At 49.4% G+C, this 7,191-nt stretch overlaps 1 pseudogene; it reads right to left on the bottom strand.

Moving 5' to 3' along the window:
• Positions 1–3: 3 nt before the first annotated feature.
• The window catches only part of LOC133339230 (glycoprotein endo-alpha-1,2-mannosidase-like protein), a 14,677-nt pseudogene continuing 7,489 nt past the window's right edge, over positions 4–7,191 (bottom strand).

Here is a 7,191-nt window from a genome sequence, read left to right as displayed (position 1 = left end):
GATCTGCGTGCCCTCGTGCCACTCGTTGAAGGAGGTGATGGAGATGATCTCCGGGCGCGTGAGCAGGGCGGCGCGGAACGCGGCCTCGTAGTACCTGCGCGGCACGCAAAGGCAAAGGTCCCCCACGTAGCCTCGTATAAGGAACGAAGCAGGTGGACTTCTCCACAAATCTGGCCGTCGCCTGATGAAGTTGGTCGTAATTGCTGGCGAAACGTCGTTACTCAGATTGTAAATGTTGTGGCTTGGCTCTCCAACGCACCGGTGTGCTGTACTAGTACACTACACTATACACTACACTATACACTACACTATACACTACACTACTATACACTACACGATACACTACATCACACTATACACTACACTACACTACACTACTAACACTACACGATACACTACACTATACAATCTACTACATACACTACACTATTGACTACACTACTATACACTACACTACACGATACACTACACTATACAATACTACTGTACACTACACTATACACTACACTACTCTAAACTACACGATACACTACACTATACAATATACTGCACTATACACTACACTACTATACACAATACACTACATTATACACTAGTGCTGTCCTAGTACACTACAATACACTATACACTGTACACTAGTGCTGTACTAGTGACGAATTGGCCACGTTCTGGTTACGTAACAACCCTTACTAGTTATCGGGTCGTGGCGGGTTTAACGACAAATTTCTATACTTACGCTATCTAACCCAAATAACCTCTTATTACCGACTATAATCATCCAGAAATGTCTGTCCGTCCCGTGCGTGACGTCATTCCACATGAGGCCCCCCCCCCCCGTGACGTCACGAATATTTCAGATTTCCTGCCCCCTAGCAGTGCTGCTAGCGAGTGGCGCTTGCGATGGGCCGGCACAGCACACGAGGGGGTGGGTGGCCAGCACCACGCCCGACCGCCTTTGTCTCCCCAGTGGCGATGTTTAAACACCGCACCAGGTACTCATTTAAGGTACGAGTCGACCTAGGGGAGGCCCAGGAACGGTTCAGATAATCGTCACTTGGTGTTTGTGGCCGTGAGCAGAAATCGAACTCGGGTCGCCGGGTTTGCAACGCAGCGCGCTGACCGCTACACAACTGCTCCCACCACGCACACACAGGCACACAAACAGGCACACACACAGGCACACACAACACACATATATGAATGCGTGTGTGTCCCCGGGTTTAGGGTAACAGCTGGGGCGCTGCGCTACGAACCCGGCGACCCGAGTTTGATTACCGCTCATGGACTCCAAGACCGGTGACGATTATCTGAACTGGTCCTGGACCTCTCCTAGGTCGACTCAGCCTCAAATTAATCCCTGGTGCTGTGTAACCATGGCCACTTGCCACCCATCACCTCATGTACTGTGCCGGCCTTCATCGGTGCTACTCGCTAACAGCACTTGCCCCAACAGTCTGTAAAGGCTATACGGGGGATCTTTGTCTTGTGAGCGTAAAATAAACACCTACGCTGGTTCCATGACTGCACGCTGAATGAACGGATGATGACCGAACAGGTGAAAGAACGAGTGAATTAATGAATGGATGAAAGACCGGATGAATTAATTAATGATTGAACAAATGCCCGGGTGAAAGAACAGGTGAAAGAATGTACGGGTGAAAGAAACGGAGCGATGAATGACCGGAGTGAAATAACAGATGAATGAATGGGTGAATGACAGGGGATGAATGAACAGGTGAAATAACTGGGTGCAATTATTAAGTGTTGTGAATTAATAACTAACGGTGAATGACACGGGGCATGAATAAAAACGGGTGACATATCAGGTGAATAATAGCCTGTTGAACGAAAGGGGTGAAATAACCGGGTAATGAGAGGGCAAATGAACAAACGGGTCAATGAATAAGTGCGTGAATAAATGAATGGGTGAAACAACAGGTGAAGGAACGAACGGGCCGAACAAACGGTGAAGGAACGGGTGAATGAACGAGTGGGTGAATGGGCAAATAAATGACTCAACTGGGCGAATGACTGAATGGACAGGCGATTAACGAACTGGTGACATAACAGCGAATGAGGTAAATAAACGAACGGGGGGTTGGAAGAACCGAGTGGGTTGAATGAATGAGGCGAGGGTGAAATGACGGGGCGATAGGACGAACGGGGTGGTGGTGGCGGCGGGGTCCCCACCTGCCGTGGACCTCCCCGCGAGCGTTCTGCTGGTTCAGGGCCGCACGCTGCGTCGGCGTAGCCGGGCCCCACGCTGGGCACGAGATGAGGCCGTTGGCTCGCAGAACGCCTTGAGCGAGCGCCAGTTGTGGTGCGACGAGCCGAACGAGAAGCCGTTGGTGGCGAAGTAGGTGTAGAGGCCGTCGAAGCCGGCGCTGGGCGATCTCCACCCAGGTCGCCGCGCTGCTCCACCACCATGCTGGGGGGGAGGGGGGGTAGGGTTAGTGGCACGTGCCGGATTAAGCTATAGTGCCCGAAGTGATTTCAACACGAATATTTAGCTTCTTCTTGTTCTTTCGGTAAAGTCACGTAGAATGGAAATAAAATATAAAACATAAAAAATAATTCTCACGACGTTTCGGCCACCATGCAAGCAGCCGTCCTCAGGTGAAGACCAGGTCTGTCGCGCAGTCAGACGCTGTCTCCCCGACAGACCTGGTCTTCACCTGAGGACGGCTGCTTGCGTTGTGCCGAAACGTCGTGAGAATTATTTTATTATGTTTTATTATTCTATTATTTCCATTCTACGTGACTTTACCGAAAGAACCAAGAAGAATAATCCCTGCAGTCACGAAAGCTTTAAATCGAATATTTAAGTTGCATAGTAACGTAATTGTATTTATTCGTTTGCTATACAACCGGATAATACGACAAATCAATAACATTAGACACCGAGTCGTTCGTAAAAGTTGAAGGCGGTATCGTACTATAAATTTATATAACACCCAGCTCTGTCATTCTGTGACTGTGATTAACGCGGCACGGATTGGTTAAAGTGCGTCACGTGACCGCGAGCAAGCAGCCAACCAGAGGTGCGCCCCTCCCAAACATGTACGCCCCCGAGGTGATGTGCGCCCTGATAAGGCGCTGTGGCCAGCTGATCGGGCCAGCACGCTCATGGGGCCGACAGGGGTGGGGGCTGAGGGGGAGGAGGACCCCCCCCCCCACCACTTCCTAAGACCCCTTAAGAGCTCCCAAATAATCCTAACAGTTTTTGCACTGATTAACAAGTCATAGCTCTGAGAAGTGAATGTCAATATCACAACTAAAGTTTAAATACATTTTCATTCATTCACATTAAAGTTACATCGCGGGATCGTCCGAAAACAATGCACACGGTTCTAATTACAAATCGCTACTAGGTTGAGCAACAGAGCAAGTGCAGAATCGCTGAACCGTATTGATAGCTTGAAAGCATTTAGCGCGTGCCACTTGAAAGTGCGGGGCCTGTAGCTATATATGTAGTAGCTACTACACATGTAGCAGCTACATATGTAGCTACTACACATGTAGCTACTACACATGTAGCTACTTGTGCTACTAGGATAATCAGGCACTGGATAGCGGTGGTGACGGTGTAGAGATTTTCCCCCGCGAGCTCGCTCGCCCGCTCGCATCTATCAATCGCTCGCCCCCTCACTCACCCCCCCCTCACCCCCACCCCCACTCTCACCCCCACCCTCACCCCACACCCCCCCCCCGCTCACCCAGGAAAGACGGCGTCGTACTGCGTGCCCCTCCCGCTCTGCGCGCCCCCCGGGGTGAGGATCTCGGCCCAGGCGGTCGGGCGCCGTCAGGTACGAGTCGTAGACCGTAGTAGCAGCGGCAGCGCCTGCCCGGAGCTCGTGCGGTAGCGGTGGAACGCCGGGTGGCTGCCGTACCTGGCGGGCCACGCGGGCGCGAGGGTGGGGGGGGGGAGTGGGTGGGGGGGGGTGGAGGTGGGTGGAGCGGGTCGGGAAGGGAGTGGATGGGAGGGTGGGGGTGGGTGGGGTGCAGAGTAGGTGGGGAGGGTAGGGTGGGGGGGAGGGGGTAGGGTGGGGGGGAGTGGGTGGGGTCGGAGTGGGTGGAGCGGGGTGGGGAGGGGAGTGATGGGGAGGGTGGGGGGTGGGTGGGGGGCGGAGTAGGTGGGGAGGGTAGGGTGGGGGGGAGGGGTGGGTGGGGTGGGATGGTGGGAGAGGTTGGGGGTGGAGGTGGGGGTGAGGGGGGTGGGGGGGTGTTGGGGGGGAGTGCACCAATTTTAAGTCGTCCCAAGCAACAGGAACGCCAGCGCTGGCTTCTTGTGGCACGCCTGGAGGTCTGTGGGAAAAAGAGCTTTATAGCTCATCGGATTCCTCCAGCGTCAATACCGATTCTGATTGCGGAACGCTCCGGTATCAGGAAGCCACTGGAGCTATGCACTTGTACATCATCTGCACTGACAAACTCATTTCTTTACAACTGATTGTTGTTGCCGTTGTTGTGTTCAGTTTGTTATCCTTCCCCCGGCACCCTCCAACTCGCGCGGTTGGCTACGCACGGTGCGAAAGAAGTTGACGTACACTTACATACTACTATACACTACATACTACACTACTAGACACTACACTATACACTACTTTATACACTACTAGACGCTACACTACTATACCCTTTACTTGACACTACACTATACACTACCCTACTAGACTACATTGAAACTATTCATCATCGTCGTCGCGCGGCGCTTTCAGATGCGCTTCTGCGGCCGTCTGGAACGTTCCTTCCTCACCGATATTCAGAAGCCACTGGGAGCTGTGCTGCACTTTGAAATCATCATCTAGGTTGACAAACTCATTTATTTAGAAGTGCTTGTTGTTGCGTTTAGTTTGTTGTCCTTCCCCCCACACTTCCGATTAGCGCGGTTGGCTACGCACGGCGCGAAGGAAGTTCAACCGTGCACGTGCAGTAGAAACGCCCGGGCTGGCGCTGCCTCATCAACCATCCCTCAAACAAATAACCCACATCCTGAAGCAGAGGGTCAGTGGCGGACACAGCAGTCACATTTGCCAATGCGGTTTGCGAACTTTGACCATTGCCCTGCGTAGCTAATCGATAAACTCAATGTTTGCACGCCATTTCAACGAGGAACCACCACCACTACTACTACTACTACCACCTACATGAGGTTGTTATCTTGCTGTGGTCTGGGACTATTTGGTTTCTCTTGTGCGCGACCTTGGCCCAATGTTGATAAATCGGACTCATGCAAATTATTCATTAATCTTTTATTTTGATTTAAAGCTTTCGTGACTGCAGGGATTCATCTTCTTGGTTCTTTTGGTAAAGTCACGTAGAATGGAAGACAGCGTCTCGACAGACCTGTTCTTCACCTGAGGACGGCTGCTTGCGTTGTGGCCGAAACGTCGTGAGAATTATTTAATTATGTAAAATTTATTATTTTATTATTTATTTTCATTCATCGTTTATTAATATGTTGGTGACTTATTTACAATTGTTTGTATACCCCCGTCGTGTTTCTGGTCTTGTTTGTTGTTGCAACGCTCGGGCCCCGTGCCCCCCATACTGGACGTAGCTTTATAGCTATTCTGATTCCTTCTCCCGCAGTCTGAATAAATATTCTGATTCTGAACCAGGCTGGAAAAGGTGGGCAGAGAGAGACAGAGAGAGACATTGAGACAGAGAGAGACAGAGAGAGACAGAGAGAGACATTGAGACAGAGAGAGACATTGAGACAGAGAGAGACAGAGAGAGACATTGAGACAGAGAGAGACAGAGAGAGACAGAGAGAGACATTGAGACAGAGAGAGACATTGAGACAGAGAGACAGAGAGAGACATTGAGACAGAGAGAGACAGAGAGAGACAGAGAGAGACATTGAGACAGAGAGAGACATTGAGACAGAGAGAGACAGAGAGAGACATCTTCGTTCGGTCATTGATCCGCTCGCTCACACACATTCCGTCAGTCACCCGTTCAGTCATTCACCCGTTCAGTCATTCACTCATTCATTCAGTCACCCGTTCAGTCACCCGTTCAGTCACCCGTACAGTCATTCACCCATTCATTTATCCTTTCATTCACTCATTAATTCAGTCACCCGTTCAGTCACCCGTTCAGTCACCCGTACAGTCACCCGGTCATTCACTCATTCATTTACCCGTCCAGTCACCCATTCGGTCACCCGTTCACGGATGGACGAATGAGTCAACAAACGGCTGAATGAAAGTTCGTTATTTAAGTTAAGCTTGTTAGCCAGGAGAGTCTCATCATCATCTCTCTCTCTTTCACGAGGATCCTGCCAAGTTATCCACAGTAGTAGTGGTGGGGGCGGATGCTGCTGCTGCTGCTCCTGCTGTTCCGTACGATCCCAAATGAGTCGGTTTTTTTTTTGGCAAGCGCTGGGATATGTTGGCCAACAATGGTCGTGACAATTGCACGTGGGGTGACTTCTCCGCTCAGGGAGAAAACCGAAGGTTGTGGTGCAGCAAACACGAGCAGAATCGGAATCAGTATATCACCGGTCAACACTTTTTCTGGCATAAGGTATTCCAACGGTTTTAAGGTAATTTTTGGGGTGCCGATTGCAAATCCGGCATCAGTTTTTGTCTATCGCATCAGATTTTTGAGATATCAAATATTGCATTTTCAATAAAAACTGCGGAAGAAAAATATTTAATAAATGTGGATATCTACATAAAATGATATTATAAACACACTATCCTAAAAATACAGCACCATATTTTAACACTAAAGCCATCACTGACTCGCAACAACTTGCAATCATAAGTGACAGAGTTAATTTCGGGTAAAATCAATGAAAATGGGGTATGCCGATAGCATGAAAATGAGATGTGATAGAGCAAATCTGAGATCATATTTGGAATCAGCACCCTGAAATGAGTCTAGAACAGCTGCAAAAGTCCAGGCCAGAATTTTTTTTTGTTGACCAGTATATTTAGTTATACTGCAGGAGGGGAAATCCGACGAGCTTTAAAGCTCTTTTTTTAAATCCTTTATATTAAGTTAACTTGCTTGCTTGCTTACGACCGTGCAAATCTTTCGGTCGTTTTTTAACCCACTTCCCGTGATCCAATCGAGCTGACATTTTGCGCACAGACTCGTTGTGCGTGACAATTAATTTTCGTGAAAAAAAATGTGCAAAATTTTACACTGTTTAGGTAAATTTTTTAAAATATTTAATTA

This window comes from Lethenteron reissneri, unplaced genomic scaffold, assembly GCF_015708825.2.
Source record: "Lethenteron reissneri isolate LAM-NWPU_2019-01 unplaced genomic scaffold, ASM1570882v1 scaffold_1681, whole genome shotgun sequence".
NCBI classification, from domain to species: Eukaryota; Metazoa; Chordata; class Hyperoartia; order Petromyzontiformes; family Petromyzontidae; genus Lethenteron; species Lethenteron reissneri.
This window is presented reverse-complemented; position numbering and strand designations above follow the sequence as displayed.